This window comes from Cynara cardunculus (assembly GCF_001531365.2).
Source record: "Cynara cardunculus var. scolymus isolate 2C chromosome LG 11, CcrdV1, whole genome shotgun sequence".
Classification (NCBI taxonomy): Eukaryota; Viridiplantae; Streptophyta; class Magnoliopsida; order Asterales; family Asteraceae; genus Cynara; species Cynara cardunculus.
In genome coordinates this window covers 5,057,176-5,064,925 of record NC_037538.1, presented here as the reverse complement: position 1 = coordinate 5,064,925, position 7,750 = coordinate 5,057,176, and positions in this window count along the sequence as shown.

The following is a 7,750-nucleotide window of genomic DNA, read 5'->3' as shown; positions in this document are numbered from 1 at the left end:
CCCCCCCCCCCCTCTCTCTCTCTCTCTCTCTCTCTATATATATATATATATGTATGTATGTGTATGTGTGTGTATATATATCATAACTTTAATATGTAAGATCATTAATTTAATTTAAATTTTTCATATTCTAGTTTATCCCTTTTAAGTTATCCGGTATGAACAAAATGATAAGTAATGGTAGTTGTTTTTTGTTCATTAAGGGTGCGTTTGGTACGCAGACATGACAGAACAGAACAGAACAGGACATGACAGGACATGACAGAACATGATAGAACAGGACAAAATAAGACAGTTGTTCAGCGTTTGGTAAGACATGATCGGACTGGACAGAACTGATTAAAATGACCAATTTACCCTCAGTTAGTTGTTTAGTGTTTTTTTTCACTAAAAAATCAATATAAATGTTAACAAATACGGTGTGCAAAGTATAACTTACATCAAACCATTACTACTTGCAAAAAATATATTTGCAAAAACACATGATTTCATAATCAACTAATGATATATGAAAAAGGTAAACACAATATAAGCATCAAGAATCCATTGTCGAAACAAATCTATATGCATTTCATACTAAGAAAAAAAAACTACTACCAACAAGCGCATAATCAATTAAAATGGATTAAATATCAAATAGTAAATAAAATATAAGCATCAAAAAAACAATTTGGCTAGTGATCTCATATAGTATCATCACATTTACAAAACTTGGATTCCAGAAAAAAACAAAAGAACTCACCTATCATCTGCACAGTCACTCCTGTAAGATCAAAATCGAATATTTACTACTCTGATCAAGGAAAAACATACAAAACTCATCGAAAACAACAAATTGCATGTGTGAACTTTATACAATACGTTTGACGGTGATAAAATCAAGAAAACAATTTATGTAATATATTAAATTATAATATAATAATTTTTTTTATAACAAAATATATCATTTGAAGTTTTCGTCAAAACAATTAAAATGACACCAAATAAAAAGTTTATGTGGTTTTCTATTTTTATTTTTATCTCTTTTCTACATTATTTTTTATTATTACTATATAATAAATTACATAAATTAATAAAAATATAGAAACCGTATAAAAATAATATTTTGAGGACAGTAAAATGAAATTTAAAAAACATAAAATACAATAAATAAAATTTAAAAAATGAATGAAATGTAAAAGAGAGACATATTTAATGTTTTATAAGAGAATTAAGTTTTATTTTGAGATTATATTGGTAAAATATAAGTCTGTTTCACCTTGTTCCACCCTGTTTCGTGGGGTAGGGGTGGAACAAGCCTGTTCCACTTTGTTCCACATAAAATTCATGCCAAACATGGGACAGGGATCTCTGTCATGTTCTGTCCTGTCCTTGTCCCTGTCCAGTGTACCAAACGCACCCTAAACATCAACAAGCCTATTTATTCCCATGATGAAGGCTTAATTGTTTGAAAAAGTGGATGTTCCACAAAAAAGAGCCGCATAGCTCAATGTCATCATACTTACATGCGTTATTAACCACTCTGATTATACATTGGGTACTAATATTTGTGGTTTTATGTATTTCAACTAAAAGTGTTTATGTACGTTCATTTAGCGTCTTAATGAACAAACCCGACAAACAAATTTTCTTAACGAACGAACATGAACGTAAAAAAAAATCTGTTTATTTATTTGTTTGGTTTAATTAAATGAACGAACACGAATAAACCTTCGTTCTTGTTCATTTACTAGCCTAGTCGTTATTATTCTAATTTCGTATTAGTTCTCCCACTTTTAAATTCCCTTACATGGTCATCCATACTTCTAACCTTCATGAATGTGAGTCGTTAAGTGTCTGCAAATCACACGAGGGGCATTTTAGTCATTTTGCAACATTTTTAAATCTTTTAATATATGTGTATATTAATAAATTTTACGAATGTTGTAAAATGACTAAAATGTCTGATACGTAACTAGCACGTGATGACAATTACCGAAAGAATTTAAATCAGAGACAATCCGTACAAATAAACTGAAACTTTAAGGGGACCTGTATGGAGTCAGACTATTAATGACATTAGATGGATTATTATAAAGTTTAGGGACGATTTTATAATTATTTTTTATTATAATATTTATAATATAAAATTATTGGAATAAATAAAATACCTCGAAAGTCGTTATAACGAAGTTTAAAATGAAATATAAAAATTGGTACTGATTTTAAAATTTTAAAAAATAGATGGAAAATTTATTAAATTTTTTATTTTTATCGGTTGGTTTTTATTTCTTAACCACTTTTTTACAAGGTTTAGTAAAATAGTCATAACTCTGCAATTTTTTAATTTTTCTTTGAGGACCTAGATGAAAAATGTAAAAAAAACGCAAACATGGGTAAAAACTGTAAATCTTTTTGCGGACCTGGGAAAAAGTGTAATTTTTTAACATGGTTCTCAATTACAGACCTATGACTATTTTGGTAAACTAGAAGATAAAACCGACCATAAAAAACGACTATTTTAATATATTATCTAAAATAAATTCATAGTAAATACAAAATTAACTTAATTGTTTATAATTTTAGTTACACTATTTTCTAAACTAGAATAATTATTTGAAATTATATAATGTTTATATTAATAACTAATATAATATTATTTTAAATAAGTTTTTAATTTCAATAATTGCGTTGTATGGGTATTTTAATATGAAGGGAATCTCAAAACACTACGTAAGTGTACAAAAGAGGCTGAAAACGAAATTAAATAGAAAATAGAGGAAATTAAATTACTATTTCAGTTCTTATAATTTATTATTTATAAATATGTCATTTATATAAATCAGTTATTAAGATATTTATATAAATAATAAAAATTTATTTATTATGATTTGAATATCTAAAAAAATTATTAAAGTTTATTAATTATAATCAATATTTTATATTACGAAACAATCGATTTATTTATGGAACGAAATATTCAGTAGAGTAGACTGACGAGTGATATTGGTTTGTATCGTTTCTATGAATGACATGGATGACTGAGTTATTTATGAAATTAGATATTCATTAAAGAGAGATTCAGAAGAAGAAGAAAAGAACCTTTAAAAAATGAAAAACCAAAAAGCACACTTCATCAAAAAGTACCACAAATGTGGTGTCTGATTGGTTTGAGCTTGACTTCAAAGATCAAAAATATCTGGAGGTCCCAGGTCCAAATCCAAGGAGGAATAAAAATTCTCTTGTGGCCATGAAGGTTCAAATGCAATAATTCCGGGCTATTTGCAAAACAGGTGGTCTTCCAGGGATTAGTTGGCTCGCATAACGAGTTGAATATCCAAGTTAATAAAAAACTTAAGTCTTATATAATTATTATTTTAATCAAACAAATTATATGAAAAAAAAACCAATATTTTTTATTCTATTTCTTTTGATTATCATATTAATATATACTTTTCCATTTGTTCATTATGATTTCAAAGTGTTGACCGTTGATCATGAGAATATTCTTACTAATATTAATAATATATTTAATTGATGTTTTTAATTATCTTAAAATTCAATTTAATAACTTATCATTGTATATACCTTTTTAGCACACATTTAAATACAGCGTAAGTAATCAATCATATCAATAGAGTTGTTTTCTTTATAAAACTGATAACCAACCGATGACTCCTTCATTATGTTAAAACCATACAAAACTGTAAAATTGAGAGGGAAAGGGAACAGAGCAAAACGTAAATCCCTCAGAGATTGAGGATTCAAAATTTCAATCCTGATATCAAACCATATCATGTTGTATTAGAGCATCGATATTGGAAGTTCTTTTTGAGGTTCCTGTTAGGATTTTTATAAGAACTTTCATTGTGGGACATAAATTATTGTCTAATCACAAGTTTTTATTAGAACTTAAATAATATATATATATATATATATATATATATTAACAAATTAAAATTAAAAAAAAAACTGAAAGTTAATAAATTATATTTGAATTTTTTTATAATCTTATAATATCTTTATCTATACTATATTATAAAACATTTAATAAAAATTCTTAAAACTCATTTTTTATGCATTAAGTACTATGTATTGATACATATACTTAAAATTCAAGATTACAAGTAAAATGTGTGTATGTACAACTTATTAAAACTTCGTGTTTGAATTCGTGTAATTAACTGTAGATAAACATAATCAAATACCGGAGAGATATCTCATTTTAAATATAAAAAATCTAAAATATATTTAGAATAATCATTGAATTCTAACAAAATATTGATTATTATCTTTTTAAAAGAATGATATTATTAAACCAAAAATAAATGACTCCATTATTATATCTAAATTAAATTATAATATAAAGAAATTACATAAAAAAAGAACTTTTAAATATTTAATTTAATACTAAGGGGCTGTTTAGTAGCCTCTTAATGGTGACATTAAGAGGGAACCTCTTAATCGGTAAGAGGCTGGGGTTGTTTGACATAAAAAATTTAACCTCTTAATGGTGACAATTATCTCTTAACGATTTAGCATCTAAAGGTTTGCCTAATGATTCAGATCCATTTTCTTCCTTATTTGCCCTTCCCTTTCACGCCTCCTATCACATTCCTCCCACTTCATTTTCACGCCTCCATCGCCTCCTATCACATTCCTCCCACGCCGATGATCCTTTCTCTCTATCTCTCCGCCGAGTTCCGCCGCGTTATCGCCTCCTCCCGACGATCCTCTCTCTCTCTATCTCTCCGCCGAGCTATCTCTCACAGGTTTCATGTGGACCCATTTTCTTTCTTTCCTTTTGTCGATATTTATGAATCTCGCCGGTTCTGTGTTTAGTTTGGTTCTTGCCGATTTCGGTGTTTAGTGACTGATTTCAGGCCGGCGGTTTCTGTGTTTAGTGACTGATTTCAGGCTGGTTCTTGCTACTGTTCTTGCTATCGTTTTTGCTACTGTTTAGTCTGGTTCTTGCTACTGTTTAGTTTGGTTCTTGCTGCTGTTTTGTCCTACTTTCTTGCTACTGTTTTTCCTACTGGTTTTACTTCATTAATGGTTCTTGCTGCTGTTTTTCCTACTGTTCTTGCTACTGGTTTTACCTATTGGTTTTACTTCATTAATGGTTCTTGCTACTGGTTCTTACTTCATTAATTGATGTTGAAAGTAGTATTGATAAATCAATTATTGTTTTTCCTACTGTTCTTGCTACTGGTTTTATCTACTGGTTTTACTTCATTAATGGTTCTTGCTACTGGTTCTTACTTCATTAATTGATGTTGAGTAGTAATTATAAATCAATTATTGTTTTAAACTAATAATGTTACGTTTGTTTGGATTAATATGAAATATGTAGTTATATTTGTAAAATAATTGTTTTATTCAAATATCTGCCAAACAGCTCTCTTTCGTTCAGTACTAAATCATTTAGAGGGTTAAATTGATAATTTGTTGTCATTCAGAGAACTGTTACCACACAACATTATTTCATTCAATACTTAACTATTCTGACCCTCTTAACCATTCTGACCACTTAACCATTCTGCATCAAACCATTCAGCAATTGCCAAACAGCCCCTAAAATCGATATATTTTTTCAAAATTTTGTGATACCTTCAAATTTATATTTTATTCAAAAAATAAAAAACATTATCGTTTTTTCAGTACCACATAAAATCGTATTATAACATCGACAAGGGGGACAAAATAAAACGAAACACTGAAATCGAAATGTATCTTGCTGCATTGTCGAGTACCCTTCTAGTATATATATTAAATTTATATAAAAATCTATAAATGTAATTATATTTTATAAATTAAAAGAAAATGGAAAATGGGTTTTTATAATAACCTATATTGTGGAGTTCTACCAAGGATTTTATTTTGTCGAAGTGATGATGATGTAACAGAAAAAAATATAACAAATGAGATTTTTAAAAGTTCCATTACTATAAATATTTTGATTGGTTTGAGTTTGACTCCAAAGGTCAAAAGTATCAGAAGGTCATAGGTTTAAATCAAAGGAGAAATAAAAATCCCCTTGTGGCCACGGAGGTTCAAATACGGTGACTCCGGACTATCTGCAAAGCAGGTGGTCGTCCTGGAACTAGTCGGCTCGCATAGCATATTGGATATCCAAATTAATAAAAAAAAAAAAATTTCTTATACGAAAACACTTCTAGTTTATTTATCACTTCCTTCAGAAAATATCTTAACAAATAAACAGTGGATATATGTCTTTCATTGAACGTGATCTTATCACATAGCTTTTTTTTCGGGAACTTGACAAAAATAACTCTATAAATTTTAAAAATTATATTTTTAACTTTCATGATGTGACTCGAAGCACAATTTTGCGAAGAAATTGCCCGCTTGTTTCTCAATAGCAATAAGCGTTGTTTGAAGAGACTCATATACAGAACGTCGAGAGCGCGCCTCTAATAATTGTGTTGTTGTGCCTGGGCTGTGAGGACTCTCACTTGACCACCCTCATGATCACCCTTACGCACTGGCTGGTGCGCGGTGCGTAAGGGCCCAACCTGGATCCAATATTATTTTTTTATTTTTTTTGCTCCTTCTAAATACAACACTATTCAATTTTGTTTTTTTTCCTCCTCAACCCCACTATATAAAGAATTCAAATTTTCTATTACCAACACAAAACCAACACTTTTATCTTCATTACCGAAATTTAATCGTCTATATCATGGTTAAATGCATCATACCTATCTATATCGATTTTCAATGTATAATTTAAAATGATTTTGACCTAAAGAGGTGCATATATCAACACCCTATATATCTTTTAAATAACATATTTACGGATATATTGTTTGAAAAATGTATATTTTAGTAGATACTGGTATCATGACGCTAACACATCATAAGTAAAATTTGACGTGTTTTTTAAAGTACATCTCAAAATCGACATTTCTAACCACAAGGGTGGTGTCTGACTGGTTTGAACTTGACTCCAAAGGTCAAAAGTAGTAGGAGGTTCCAGGTTCAAATCCAAGGAAGAATAAAAATCTCCTTCTGGCCACGGAGGTTCAAATACGGTGACTCCGGACTATTTGCAAAACAGGTGGTCGCTCTGGGATTAGTCGGCTCGCATAGCGAGTTGAATATCCAAGTTAATAAAAAAAAGTCGACATTTCTTAGAAATATTCTTGAAAAATATTTTTTGAAAAAATCAAATCAAACCAAACAAACGATGATAATTAAAAAAAAAAGTAGTAAAGAGAGTAAAGTAGCAGGATCCTTAATTACTAGAAAAAAATATCAGGTTTGTATATATTTAAAAAATATGTTTTTGAAAATAAAAATATAATTGAAGTACGTTTTATAACATGTTTTTGCAGTTTACCTTCAATCAGATAAATTAATATCGTAAGTAAACAAATCTGTAAACATATTTTACCAAAATAAAATTGATTCATTAGACATATACAACGGTAATTAAGATATAATTTATAAGTATTTTATTTTTTTAATTTGATACAATATATTTATTTTTCAATTTTTAACTGTATTTTCCAAATGTTGATCATATATATCTATATATACTAGAAACGTACTCGCGCAATGCAGCGAGATACATCGTGATTTTAATATTTCATTTTATTTTTTATCTCAGTCAATGTTATAATATGGCTTTATGTGATTTTGAGAAAATGATGATGTTTTTATTTTTGAATAAAATATATATTTGAAGACATCATAAAAATTTGACAAAAATATATTGATATTAGTATCAAATTAACTATTTGAAATT